We start from the raw sequence: 15,498 nt of genomic DNA on the forward strand, positions 1-15,498 counted from the left end.
GGTCGTATTGAATCCAATACGGTCCGTATTGATTGTAAATTTTGTACATCAACGGAAAGGCCAATACGGCCGTATTGAATCCAATACGGGCCGTATTGGCGGAATTTTGCCTATAAATAAAGACTTCCCCTCCCTCATTTTGCATACCTTTCTTCATTCTCCACATTCCTTGCTTGTGAGTGCATTCCTAGAGAGATTATCGGAAATGGCAGAATCTTCTCGCAAAAGGCAGAGAGCCCCAGCCAGACGTGTAATGACAGATCGACACCGGGACCGGCTACAGCTTATAGAGACGTTCACCATCGAGCCGTCAAGAGTGCTCGATTTTGAGCTTCTCCAAGCAGTGGGCTTGGAGAATGATGTCAGGAACTACTTCGACGCCATAGGATGGGGATTTGTCCTTAATCCACCATCCCAGCTATATTTGACGGCCACGAAGGAGTTCTTGGCTACAGTCGGCGTCACGGAGTCGACTAACAGCTATGGGGAGGATGTTTGCGCGGTGGATTTCTGGATGAATGAAGGATACCGCACGCTGACGTTGGACGAGTTCAACGTCCAGGCAGGTTTTTTCAGCCGCACTGATCAGCTGGCCTTCCGAGATGCCATATGCGAGTGGCCTGATCAGTGGACTCCGGTTGAGATGTGGAGTTTGCTCACTGGCCGACGGGATTATCATTCAGGGGTGAAGGGCTCCCGGCTCCCGACTGCTCTTAGGATCTGCCACAAGATCCTCACCAGTACTATTCATGGCAGGTCCAAGAGTCAGGAGTCGATTACACGACCGGATCTGCTGGCCTTATATTGCATGGCCACCGGCCGGAAGGCCAATCCTGGATATTTCTTCCTTGAGCACGTGAAGAAGTTTGGGGTACGAGAGGGAGGAGAGTCCAGACAGGGGTACATCTTGGTTGCCCCACTCCTCTCACAGCTGGCGGAGACATGGGGATGTCCCGATGGTGCAGAGCCAGGGGCATTGGCGCCAAAGTTGATTGGTGCCTCCACCCTGATTAACATGAAGATCATCGCTAGATCGCCAGGAGGGGGGTTTGTGCGAGTAGATGGCCTCGAGACCTTCGACGACCTCCTCAACAACCTCGACTTTGAGGGAGGCGACACCCCGCAGCCAGAGGCTAGCACGTCACGGTCGGACAGGGGATACTTTGACGCCCGCTTCGACACACTGCAGCAGAGCATTGACACGCGATTCGATGCTTTTCAGCAGAGCATCGACACGCGATTCGATGCTTTTCAGCATAGTGTCGGTACATGGCAGCAGAGTACCGATGCTCGACTAGATACCTTGGTGCAGGGGTTCGATAACCTCTCCGTCTGGATGCATCGCCGCTTCCCGGACTCGCCTCAGGACCCGCCAGCAGAGGAGTGAAGACTGGCTTCTGTTTTATTGCTTTTTCATGTACTAGTTTGGTTGGGCTTAGCCCCATTTCTCAAATTTTTCTTGTACAAATTCATTTTTAATGAAATTTGCAACTTTTGAATTCAAAATTCTCTAGCAATTTAAATTCTGTACAGCAAAAGCCAAAAACATAAAAAAAAGGCAAAATACAGAAAAAGCCAAAAAATAAAAAAAGCAAGGATACAGAAAATCCAACAATCAGTTTGCACAGAATAACTGAGCCTGGAGAGGCTTGCCGAAACAATACTCCTCATCCCCCACATTAAAGAATAATTGAGCCTGGAGAGGCTCGCAGAAATAATACTCCCCAGAGAAACCTCAACTCACGCTCTTGGACTCAAAATCCCCAGCAAGAGCTATCAAAGCAAGATCGACGACATTCCCAATGGGAGTACGATCACCCAAGCAGAATATCCAAGTCAAAGGACTTAAACTTCCTCAGTGAAGATAGCTCTCCAACTCAAGTGTCGAGTGAGGCTAAGCCTGTAGAGGCTTCCCAAATAATACTCTGGGATACATAAGATCCCCAAATCCCCAGTCGCCTACTCAAGAGGCATCCCTGCGGAAGGAAAAAAATAAAATTCCCCAAGTGGAATCTGGCTCTCAGCCAATCATTGAACGTCAAGCTGATACGCCTAACAGAAGAGGCTAATCAAAATCAACGACAAAATCCCCCAGTGGATAACAGCCTACACAGAGGCAGCAAAATCAGAAAACCGAAAGAGACACCCGAACAAGGATAACCGGGATACTCCACCAACGTCGAAAGGACGTCAGCCAATCATAAGGCACCGCTCACACCAGAAAGAGCATCTTTGTGTCTGCATCCCTAAGGAATCAGAAATTCCCCAGTGGGCACCAACTACGCAATGGAAAGTTGGGACACAAGAACCTATGAGTAATTGCACATCCCCTAGACGGATCCCTGCGTTATCCAGCCCTTAGTGGCACAAAATCAAAAAACAACCGTCGAAGCAGCATCGTGGACTGTGGAGACAAAATCATCACGAATCCCTGGAAAGGAGATATTCACGCTACCCCGTCGTCACAAACACGGAGGTATGCAGCTTCCGGCTCGGGCAATGAGCGAAGCTATCTCTGGAAAAGGGGTACTCACCGCTTACCGTTGTCACAAAGGTACTTAGCTTCCGGCTCAAACAAAGAGTGAAGCTAAGCCTGGAGAGACGGTACTTACAGCTTCCAGCTTGGGCAACAAGCAAAGCAAGGCCTGGAGAGGCAAAACTCACACTGCTTACCGTTGTCACAAGGGTACTCAGCTTCCGGCTCGAACAAAGAGTGAAGTTAAGCCTGGAGAGACGGTACTTACAGCTTCCAGCTTGGGCAACAAGCAAAGCAAGGCCTGGAGAGGCAAAGCTCACACTGCTCACCGTCGTCACAAGGATACTTAGCTTCCGGCTCGAACAAAGAGTGAAGCTAAGCCCGGAGAGGCGGTACTCAACCATCAGCGTCATCAGAGGCGCGTTGATGTCCAACTTCCGGTTCGGGCGTCGAGTGAAGTTGACCTTGGAGAAGGTAAACTCAGCTACCGAGGATGTCAGAAGCGCCGAGGTATGCACCCACCTGGAGAGGCTACTCAACATTTTTCCACCGGAAGACGCTACAAGTCAGAAGGTCGGCACAATACCCGGACAATTGGGTCAACTCCTTTACTTGTCAGCCGATACACCAAAAGGCCGTCCGACTAAGTAAAGGGGGGGCAGCTGTAGACCCCTAAAATTGTCCGGGTCGGAAATAAAGCTTGAAGACTCTCGAAGACTGAAGGATAATCAGCCAGAAGGACTCCTCGAAGGCCCTAGGAGGGTTCTCTGTAGGTCTAGAGGTCTTAGAATAGCTCAAAATAAGGAAGTGGAGGGAAAAAGCCCAATACGGCCGTACTGAACTTAATACGGCCGTATTGAAGCTTCAATACGGCCGCAGCGAAACTCAATACTTCGTATTGAAGTTTCTGAAACTTCAATACGGCCGTACTGAAGTCAATACGACCGTATTGACACTTCAATACGGTCGTACTGAAGTCAATACGACCGTATTGAACTTCAATACGACCGTATTGAAGTTCAAAAATTTCAATACGGCCGTATTGCCCCTGTAGGCCGTATTGCGCCTATTCCCTATAAATATGACGTCAATTGGACGTCACTCCACACTTTTTTAGATAGTTTCAACCCTCTCCTTGAGTATTCTGGGGTTTTTGAGCAGTGTTCTGCCCTAGAAATCACTCGGAGAGTTGATCCGACGAAGTTCTTGAGCCCCGAGCCATTTTGCTTGAGGATCGAACCTAGTCGAGGGGAAATCTTTTTGATTCCCTTAGTTAAAATTTTGTTCTAGGAGAGCGAGGAGCGGGCTTGTAGAGCGAGGGAACGCCAAAACGCTTCCCAGTTCTTTGCAATATATAAAAGCACGCTTCAAGAGGTTTCCCTTCAATCCTTCCTTTTACTGCTTTCTGTGTGCATATTTAAACTGTCATCATGTAGATAGTCAATTTATAATTGCTTAGAATAAATAGGGGTAATTTAGTAATTTTATACTGTTCTTTTAAAAATAATCTGTCATAGGGAACCCGAAAGGGGCGCCGTGGGGTGCTAACACCTTCCCCACGCGTAACCGACTCCCTTACCCAACTCTGGTTGTAGTGGCCAAAGTTGATTTTTAAATCAATTGTCTTATCCCTTTTTCCAATGTTTTGAGTAAAACATTGGTGGCGACTCCACGAACCCTCCTTTTGCGAAAACCACTAATCCATGGAGGGTCCCGCTTGGGATTAATATGGATTGGTGAGCCTTTTAATAAAATTGCTCGTTTGATGAGGTCTCAGTTTGAGAATAAGTCATTCTAGCAATCCACATTTTTTAAACAAATAAACGAGTCCAACCATCCTTCGCGAATGCCGAAAGCCCGTTTCGGGCCGGTGGCGACAGCATCCACATAAGGTATGGTGGATGGCTTGCTGATGAGTATGTCATCTTCAGCTTGCACGGTCACCAGTTTGTCACCTACTATGAACTTGACTTTCTGGTGGAGCGTAGAGGGTACAGCTTTCGCATCATGAATCCAAGGTCGGCCGAGGAGACAGCTGTATGCAGGAGTAATGTCCATTATTTGAAATTCGACGTTAAAGATAGTGGGTCCGATTTGGATTGGAAGACTGACTTCTCCCACCACTTCTCTTTTAGAGCCGTCGAAAGCTCGAACGATCATGTTGCTTGGGCGCATTTGGACTCCCTTGATTGCCATCTGATCGAACGTTCTTTTTGGCATTACGTTCAAGGAAGATCCATTATCCACCAAGACCTTCGCGATGTGATACTCCTTGCACTTTACAGAGATGTGCAAGGGCTTGTTATGGTGCGGTCCCTCGGTGGGGATCTCTTCATCTGTGAAGGTGAGGTGATCATTAGCCGTGATGTGACTAACAATCCCCTCAAATTTGTCTTGGGATATGGTGTGTGATACATACGCCTCGTTCAAGACTTTCAACAGAGCTTGCCGATGCGGTTCGGAGCTTAGGATCAACGACAACAAAGTGATCTTTGCTGGTGTCTTGTGAAGTTGATCCACAATGGAGTACTCGCTTTGTTTGATGAATTTTAACAGCTCATCAGTCTCCTCCTCGGATTCTCTATCTTCCTCGGTTTTCTCCTTTTCTTTTCCTTTATTCTTGGGAACTTTATCGTGTAGATCTTCGGGAGAGTAGATCCTGCCACTCCTAGTCATGCCCCCAAGTCCAGCGATGTTGGAGATATCGCTGTCGGCAGAAGAATGGACGTCGTATATCCATGGCACAGCCTTATTTGTTTTGTAGGGGAAAGGCCTTGGAGCGATGATCCTTAACGGTGTCGGACCTTCCCTTTCGTCTGTCTTGATTACCAACAACGGAGTCGCCGTGTGCTTGCTTGGTGCAGTTGTTGGTTTGCATTTAATGACCAATGGCGTGCGATCCATTCTGAACATACGCATCGATTATTTCTTTCTTTTTATTAATATTTATTATTAAATTACCGGGAGAGATAAATGCAAATGAATGACTATGAAATGCAAAGGCCATTGAGAGATTTCATAAATCACAAAACTTGATTTCATTGATCATAGAAAGTGTACAACTTATCATACAATGCTTTGAAGCAATTTTTTACAATATGAGAAAAGCCGATAAAAACCCACAGGCGGGTTCATTTTTCTTCTCCATTCGTCTTCGGCTTCCTCCACATGGCGTGCTATTGCTTCAACTTGCATATGGACGGCTTGGCTCATATCATCACTACTTTTCTGAGCGTCCTTCGCCTTTTGAGTGTGATAGTTGATCATGGCCTGCAGTTCGTTAAGCTCGTCTTCGGCTCGATCCTTCTCCTCTCGGAGTCTAGCCATTTGTGCTAGTCCCTCCCTTTCCTTTTTGCGGAAATCAGAAAGGTTTGCGGTTTGTTGTTGAGCAACTTCCCGCCATTGTTGTGCGTCGGATCGAGTCAAGAGCAGATCGTCTTGCATGTTCTTGATCAACTGTGCCTGCCTTGCATGTTCGGCTTCAAGGTGTGCTATCTTTGTGTTGACTTCTTGGAGTTGACTACTCGGTTCAACCTTTGGCATTTTGGATACCCGAGTAGTCTCCTCATTGAGGTTAGCACACTCATCCTTGAGCCGCTCTATCTCGTGGTCTTTCTTCTTGCATTGCCTTTGAAGACCATCAATAGTAAAACTGGATTCTTCATTTTTCTCTTCAAGAACTCTCATTTGAGCTCCCATAATTTCCAGCTTTTTGGTCAAGGCGTCGACTTGTTCTTGCATTAACCTCCTTGTGGTTGCGGTTGCGCAAGAGGTGGATGGTTGAGACACCCCTCTCTCGTTCCTCCATATCTCGTAGTCGGTGGAGGCGGATACCCGAGGCTTTCCAAGCTCTCGATCTCCCTCATAGATTGGTTTCTCCCACGCTCTAATGACAGCGTGCATATCCCTCTGATGTTCGGAATCAAAGGAGAAACACAACCCTCCAAGCTCCTCTTTGGTAGGAACAATTTGAGTCCTCATGAGTTGCCTCATAGCCAATCTAGGTGAATAAGCTATGCAACCTCTGAGGCCCATTAATGGTATGCTTGGATAATTGCCGCATCTTGTCAATACATTGCTTGGACGGAACCAAGGACAAACCCACGTGAAGTGCTCAATACTCCACTGTTCCATCTCTTCCTTCCACTCGGAAGCATACCGGCGGCGTACGGGGATCTTCGAAAAACTTCTCAAAGGATCGGGCAAAGTCCCCATATGACTAGAGGCATAAAAGTGTGTGATGCCCCACACATACAACAAGGAGGTACAGCATCGGATAGTTTTCCCTTGCTTCTGTTGAGATAATCTGACAGAAAGCAAGGTGTCGGCAAGAATGGCAGGCACGGGACTCTTCATATGTACGTCCCAAGCGAAGAAGGCGTCCATAGCAGCATGGTCCACTGTGTTAGCGTGAAAGGGGAATAGGATCATCCCAAACACGGCTAACGCTAGAGTCTTGTTGAAAGCTAACCAATCTCCCTCATCAGCCGAAGAAGAAAGGTGGTTTTCAATCATAGCAAGCTTCCAACCCTTGATACTGCCGTTCCCCACTAAAGCAGATAATCGTGGTGGTAGTTTGACTTGAGTGGCAACTCTCTCTACGACCACATGATTTCCATGGAAAATATAGACCCCTGTTGATTTGGGCCATCGAAGCATGAGTTCGTACTCCTCGAGAGTAGGAACTAAGTCAAACTGGGGGAATTCAAAACAGTGCAGATCGAGACTCCAGAAATGGACCAAGGCTCTCAGAAAAGCTGGATCCACACAAATCTTCATCAAGTCAAGGACTCGTCCATAAGATTTTTCGAACTCTAAACGAGCCTCTCTTGGCATCAAGGTACAGAGGTGATCCAACCTCTCGGCACGGTACAATAAGAAGTCCACTTTCTTCAATTGCCCTTGCATTCCCCTAGATCCCTCCATGATCTACAATAAAATGCATGTAATGAGATGATGGTGGTGAATATGCATGCATAGTGTTTATTCAACTAAGCATTATCATGTTTTTGGGATGTTCCTAAAATGATGCATGATATTACTTGGTTTGGATAAATACGTATTCTTCTTCTTTTTTTTCTTTAGGTATTTTTCTTTTGTATTATTATTATTTTTTTTGGGTGAAAAGGGAAACTACCTATATGAATGTGATGAAGGTAGATGTTAACACCATGTACTAGAAGATCTTTATTTCTATTTATTCTTTTTATTTTAAAAGGAATGTTGTATGTTTAAAAGGTGCAATGTATGCTCATACAATGTCACATAAAAATGCACAAACAATTCACTCATCCACGAACAGTCACGAGCGAATCACGAGGTAGGGGTATCCTGCAGAAAAGTGCATATTCAAGGTGGATCTAACTGTTCTCACCGGTCTGAGGCCCCCAAGGTGCCCCCATTATAGGGACCCAATTCCTCTTATCGTAGGTCGATGGAAAGCTCCAACGCACCGTCGGACTCAAGTTCATGGTTATCACCTTGAGTGATGTTTTCCGACAACGGTCTATGGGCACCTATAGACCCATTCGACAACCGGCCGTACTAACATCCACTCCCTATGGTTAATCACTCATGCCCCCGGGTATAGAGGGAACTGTTGTGTGCAAAGGTTTGTGTGCAGTTTTTATTTCAAACAATTGCGTAAATTTTAAAAATACAACAGTTATTTAAAGCCAAATATATAAAGCATGTTATCATACAAGCAAGGGGTAATGAAGTAATTTTAACTATTATTTATTAAAAATAATCTGTCACTAAATGGGACTGACTCTCGAAGCTTCCCCAGCGGAGTCGCCATCTGTCGCCACCGGCCCAAACGGGCCTCGGCGGTCGCGAAGACGGTCGAGCTCGCTTATTATTTTAGTTTTGAAAATGTATTGGATTATTAGAACGACTTGTTCTCAAACTGAGACCTTGTCGATCCTATCCAATTTATTTATTAAAACGTCTCACCAATCCATATTAATCCCAAGCGGGACCCTCCATGGATTAGTGGTTTTCGTAAAAGGAGGGTTCGTGGAGTCGCCACCAATGTTTTACTCAAAACATTGGAAAAAGGGATAAGGCAATTGATTTTATAAATCAACTTTGGCCATTACAACCAGAGTTGGGTAAGGGAGTCGGTTACGCGTGGGGAAGGTGTTAGCACCCCACAGCGCCCCTTTCGGGTTCCCTATGACAGATTATTTTCTAAAATAACAGCGTAAAATTACTAAATTACCCCTATTTATTCTAAGCAATTATAAATTAACTATCTACATGATGACAGTTTAAATATGCACACAGAAAGTAGTAAAAGGAAGGATTTAAGAAGAAACCTCTTGAAGCGTGCTTTTATATATTGAGTAAAACTGGGAAGCTTTTTGGCGTTCCCTCGCTCTACAAGCTCGCTCGCTCCTTCTAAAAACTTTTAACTATGGAAATCCGGAGGATTTCCCTTCGACTAGGTTTGATCCTCAAGCAAAATGGCTCGGGGCTCAAGAACTTCGTCGGATCAACTCTCCGAGTGATTTCTAGGGCAGAACACTGCTCAAAAACCCCAGAATACTCAAGGAGAGGGTTAAAACTATGTGAAAAAGTGTGGAATGACGTCCAATTGACGTCATATTTATAGGGAATAGGCGCAATACGGCCGTATTGAAATTTTTGAACTTCAATACGGTCGTATTGAGTTCAATACGGCCGTATTGAAATTCAGAAATTTCAATGCGCCCGTATTGAGTTCACTGCGGCTGTATTGAAGCTTCAATACGGCCGTATTGATTTCAGTACGGCCGTATTGAAGTTTCAGAAACTTCAATACGCCGTATTGAGTTCACTGCGGCCGTATTGAAGCTTCAATACGGCCGTATTAAGTTCAGTACGGCCGTATTGGGCTTTATTCCCTCCACTTCCTTATTTTGGGCTATTCTAAGACCTCTAGACCTACAGAGAACCCTCCTAGGGCCTTCCAGGAGTCCTTCTGGCTGATCTTCCTTCAGTCTTCGAGAGTCTTCAAGCTTTATTTCCGACCTGGACAATTTTAGGGGTCTACAAACGTAATGCCAAAAAGAGCGCTCGAGCAAGTGGCAATCAAGGGAATCCAAATGCGCCCGAACAACATGATCGTTCGAGCCTTCGATGGATCTAAAAGAGAAGTGGTGGGAGAAGTCAATCTCCCAATCCAAATTGGGCCCACCATCTTTAAACGTCGAATTTCAAGTGATGGACATTACTCCCGCATACAGCTGTCTCCTCGGCCGACCTTGGATTCATGATGCAAAAGCTATTCCTTCTACGCTTCACCAGAAAGTCAAATTCATTGTGGGTGACAAGCCGGTGACTGTACAAGCTGAAGACGACATACTCATCAGCAAGCCATCCACCATACCTTATGTGGATGCAGTGGAGGAAGCTCTAGAAACCGCCTTCCAAGCATTGGAGATTGCCAATGTTGAAACGTTTCCCCGAGAAATGAAGAAGGTAGCTCATATGCTCACAAAGAACGGATACTTGCCAAGACAAGAATTAGGCAAGGACTCCCAAGGAATCCCGGAGCTACCCATTATCAAGGACAATCCGGGGAAACAAGGGTTAAGATACAACCCTAACAAAGATCAAAGGACGAAGAGGAACCAAGATCCTTCTCGACGTTCTTTAAGCCAGATCTTTAGGAAGGCCGGTTCACAATCGTCAAGGCCGGTTGTCGTCATCAAGTGTCCTTTTCCTTCTAATAGGGATGTGTAAATTCAGTGACTATTAGAGATCACTCCTCGGGGACAGCCCGACCCCCGAGCCTCGATAGGGCACATGTTTCCACTATGATTATAATAAAATCATTCTTCATTATTTCTTATTGCTTCTTTTCTTGCTCGCAATAAAATTCTAAACCACGTCATTTAACCCTGTTTGAATAAACATAAGTGAGGTTAAAATCGTCTTAATAATCAATAAACCCGCATCATTTTTATGTGGAAATGTGCATGACAGCTTGGAGCACCTTTTCTTGGCCTCAATAAGTGCCATCATGGATAAAGAAATCCTAAAGATAATAAGCTCGGCAGGAAACCCAAAAAGGGGACTGCGCAAAAATAAGAGCAAAAGACCCGCTAGGAATCCCATAAAAGGGTGACCTAGACAAAAGTTAGGGTTACAAAATGAAGACAAAAGCTCGCTAAGACATCACAAATGGGTGTTTTAGGCAAAAGTTAGGGCCGTCAAAAAAGAAAAACAAAATAAATCCATGATGGTACCATCAATTCAATTCAACAAGGGGCTCAAGAAAAGCTATCCAAGTTGTCAAAGCACAAATCATTAATAACAAAGATGTGCTTAACTTCATAAGTGTTTAATCGAACAAGCCTAAACACTTAAGCCTACCATTGGCCCGCCATTCTTAGAAAATCCATTTTTCAAAAAATAAAATAATCCCCTCTAAAACACAAACTTTTGAAAATATATATCCTTTCCTTCTTTTCTCTCTTGTCCCAACGATTTTTGAATAATCTAGTGGAAACATGGAGATATAGTGGTCAATAGGAGGGTTGACACATCTTCTAAAGAAAGGGAAGAATCATTTGGTTGATGACACCAAAATCAAATATGCATCATTCCTCGGTAACAGAAATCGGCAGAGCACAGTCCGTCTGGAGGAATGGCAAAATCCAAACACAAAAACGCATCGGTTAATTCTTTTGAAAAAAGAATCAAATAGAATTAGGTGCATCATACTGCATACATGCATACAGATGATAGGTGTACTGGAAGATCACTTATTCTCTGTTTATTGAAAAAACAAAAAATATATAAACTTCAGAAAAACAATACGCCCGTATCGTGTTCAGTATGCCCGTACCAAAATTAGGGTTATGAACAAATTTTCAATTCAATACGGGCATACTGAAATGAATAACGGCCGTATTGGCAATAACAGAAATCCTCCCTCACATCAATGACAAAATTCCTCCAAGAAGAAGAGGATAGGGGAAGCCATTCATTTTTTCCAAAAATAAAATAAATTAAACTTGCATTTTGTGCATCGCGCACAATTAATTGCACATTCAAAGACCTCATCATGAGGCAATTGCATAAAATAGAAAAAATAGAAAAATTGCTTGTGTATGACAGCAGCAAACAAAATGCAAAGATTCAAAAAATCAACAGCGTCATACAGAATAACTGAGCCTGGAGAGGCTTGCCGAAAAAATACTCTCAGAATAACTGAGCCTGGAGAGGCTTGCCGAAAGAATACTCTCAGAATAACTGAGCCTGGAGAGGCTTGCCGAAACAATACTCCCACAGAATAACTGAGCCTGGAGAGGCTTGTCGAAATAATACTCTTTCAGAATAACTGAGCCTGGAGAGGCTTGCCGAAAGAATACTCTCAGAATAACTGAGCCTGGAGAGGCTCGCCGAAATAATACTCCCTCGTCATACAGAATAATTGAGCCTGGAGAGGCTTGTCGAAATAATACTCCTTCAGAATAATTGAGCCTGGAGAGGCTTGCCGAAATAATACTCCTACAAAATAACTGAGCCTGGAGAGGCTCGCCGAAATAATACTCTCTCATAATAACTGAATTTAATTTCTTTAGCACTTTTAATTTCTGTACAGCAAAAGCCAAAAACATAAAAAAAAGGGCAAAATACAGAAAAAGCCAAATCAGAAGAAAAGGCAAAATACAGAAAAAGCCGAAAATGAAAAAAGGCAAGGATATAGAAAATCCAACAAACAGTTTGTACAGAATAACTAAGCCTGGAGAGGCTTACCAAAATAAAACTCCACATCCTCCACAGTATGCAGAATAATTGAGCCTGGAGAGGCTCGCAGAAATAATACTCCCCAGAGGGAACCTCAGCTCAAGCTCACGGGAAAATCCCCAGCGAGAGCTATCAAAGCAAGATCGACGCAATCCCCAATGGAAGTGCGATCATCCAAACAGTATATACAAGTCAAAGGACTTAACACTTCCTCAGTGGAAGATAGCTCTCCGACTCAAAGCGCTGAGCGAGGCTAAGCCTGTAGAGGCTTCCTAAATAATACTCTGGGATACAATAAGATCCCCAAATCCCCAATCGCCTACTCAAGAGGCATCCCTGCAAAAAGGAGAAGAAAATAAAAAATATCAATAATTATTCCCCAAGCGGAATCTGGCACTCAGCCGAACACCGAACATCAAGATAATTCGCCTACTCAGAGGCACTTCTTCAAAAAGAAAAGATCCAAAAGATCAATAACAATTCCCCAAGCTGAATTTGGCTTTTCAGCCAATCATTGAACATCAAGATGATATGCCTAACAGAAGAGGCTAATCAAAATCAACGACAAAATCCCCCAGCGGGTAACAGCCTACACAGAGGCATTCCTTCAAAGAAGAGAAAAATCGGAAAAATCAACAACAATTCCCCAAGCGGAATTCGGCTTTTCAGCCAATCATTGAACGTCAAGCTGATACGCCTAACAGAAGAGGCCAATCACAACTAATGACAAAATCCCCTAGCGGATAACAGCCTACACAGAGGCAACGAAATCAGAAAACTCAAAAGAGATACCCGAATAAGGACAACCGGGATACTCCACTCACGTCAAAAGGACGTCAGCCAAACATAAGGCATCGCTCAACTCAGAGAGAGAGCATCTGTGTCTACACCCCAAGGAGTCAAAAATTCCCCATGGGTACCAACAATGCAATGCAAGTTGGGGCACAAGAACCTATGAATGACTGCACATCCCCTAGACGGATCCCTGCGTTATCCAGCCCTCAGCGGCACAAAATCAGAAAAACCGTCGAAGCAGCATCGTGGACTGTGGAGACAAAAATCATATCAAATCATTGCCGAAGTGATCAGAAGACACGGAAGCAGGCCTGGAGAGGCAATACTCAACTGCTGAATGTTAAGAGGCAGGACCTGGAGAGGGTAAACTCAACTGCTGAATGTTAAGAGGCAGGACCTGGAGAGGGTAAACTCACACTGCTGAATGTTAAGAGGCAGGACCTGGAGAGGGTAAACTCACACTGCTGAATGTTAAGAGGCAGGACCTGGAGAGGGTAAACTCACACTGCTGAATGTTAAGAGGCAGGACCTGGAGAGGGTAAACTCACACTGCTGAATGTTAAGAGGCAGGACCTGGAGAGGGTAAACTCGCACTGCTGAATGTTAAGAGGCAGGACCTGGAGAGGGTAAACTCACACTGCTGAATGTTAAGAGGCAGGACCTAGAGAGGGTAAACTCACACTGCTGAATGTTAAGAGGCAGGACCTGGAGAGGGTAAACTCAGCTACCCAGTTGTCGAGAGCACCGAGGTATGCACAAGCCTGGAGAGGCAATACTCAGCTGCCCAGTTGTCGAGAGCACCAAGGTATGCACAAGCCTGGAGAGGCAATACTTAGCTACCTAGTTGTCGAGAGCACCGAGGTATGCACAAGCCTGGAGAGGCAATACTCAACTGCTGAATGTTAAGACGCAGACCCTGGAGAGGGTAAACTCACCTGCCGATGTTAAGACGCAGACCCTGGAGAGGGTAAACTCACCTGCCGATGTTAAGACGCAGTCCCTGGAGAGGGCAAACTCAGCTGCCGATGTTAAGACGCAGTCCCTGGAGAGGGTAAACTCAGCTGCCGATGTTAAGACGCAGTCCCTGGAGAGGGCAAACTCAGCTGCCGATGTTAAGACGCAGTCCCTGGAGAGGGTAAACTCGCATTGCCGAAGTGATCAGAAGACACGGACGCAGTCCCTGTAGAGGGTAAACTCACCTGCCGATGTTAAGACGCAGACCCTGGAGAGGGCAAACTCAACTGCCAAATGTTAAGCGGCAGAGTCTGGAGAGACGGTACTCAAGGTCTGGAGAGACAATACTCAAGGTCTGGAGAGACAATACTCAGCCATCAGCGTCGTCAGAGGCACGTTGGTGTTAAACTTAGCTACCGAGGTTGTCAGAAGCGCCGAGGTATGCAACAACCTGGAGAGGCTACTCAATAATTTTCCACCGGAAGACGCTACAAGTCAGAAGGTTGGCACATCACCCGGACGATTGGGTCAACTCCTTTACTTGTCAGCCGGTACACCAAAAGACCGTTTGACTAAGTAAAGGGCGGGCAGCTGTAGACCCCTAAAATTGTCCGGGTCGGAAATAAAGCTTGAAGACTCTCGAAGACTGAAGGAAGATCACCCAGAAGGACTCCTGGAAGGCCCTAGGAGGGTTCTCTGTAGGTCTAGAGGTCTTAGAATAGCTCAAAATAAGGAAGTGGAGGGAATGAAGCCCAATACGGCCGTACTGAACTTAATACGGCCGTATTGAAGCTTCAATACGGCCGCAGTGAACTCAATACGGCGTATTGAAGTTTCTGAAACTTCAATACGGCCGTACTGAAATTTCTGAATTTCAATACGGCCGTATTGAATTCAATACGGCCGTATTGAAGTTCAAAAATTTCAATACGGCCGTATTGATTCTGTAGCCCGTATTGGGCCTGTTCCCTATAAATATGACGTCAATTGGACGTCATTTGACTTTTTCACAGAGTTTTAACCCTCTCCTTGAGTATTCTGGGGTTTTTGAGCAGTGTTCTGCCCTAGAAATCACTTGGAGAGTTGATCCGACGAAGTTCTTGAGCCCCGAGCCATTTTGCTTGAGGATCGAACCTAGTCGAAGGGAAATCCTCCGGATTTCCATAGTTAAAAGTTTTTAGAAGGAGCGAGCGAGCTTGTAGAGCGAGGGAACGCCAAAAAGCTTCCCAGTTTTACTCAATATATAAAAGCACGCTTCAAGAGGTTTCTTCTTAAATCCTTCCTTTTACTGCTTTCTGTGTGCATATTTAAACTGTCATCATGTAGATAGTTAATTTATAATTGCTTAGAATAAATAGGGGTAATTTAGTAATTTTACGCTGTTATTTTAGAAAATAATCTGTCATAGGGAACCCGAAAGGGGCGCTGTGGGGTGCTAACACCTTCCCCACGCGTAACCGACTCCCTTACCCAACTCTGGTTGTAATGGCCAAAGTTGATTTATAAAATCAATTGCCTTATCCCTTTTTCCA

This window comes from Cajanus cajan, chromosome 4 (assembly GCF_000230855.2).
Source record: "Cajanus cajan strain Asha chromosome 4, NIPB_CcT2T_4, whole genome shotgun sequence".
NCBI classification, from domain to species: domain Eukaryota; kingdom Viridiplantae; phylum Streptophyta; class Magnoliopsida; order Fabales; family Fabaceae; genus Cajanus; species Cajanus cajan.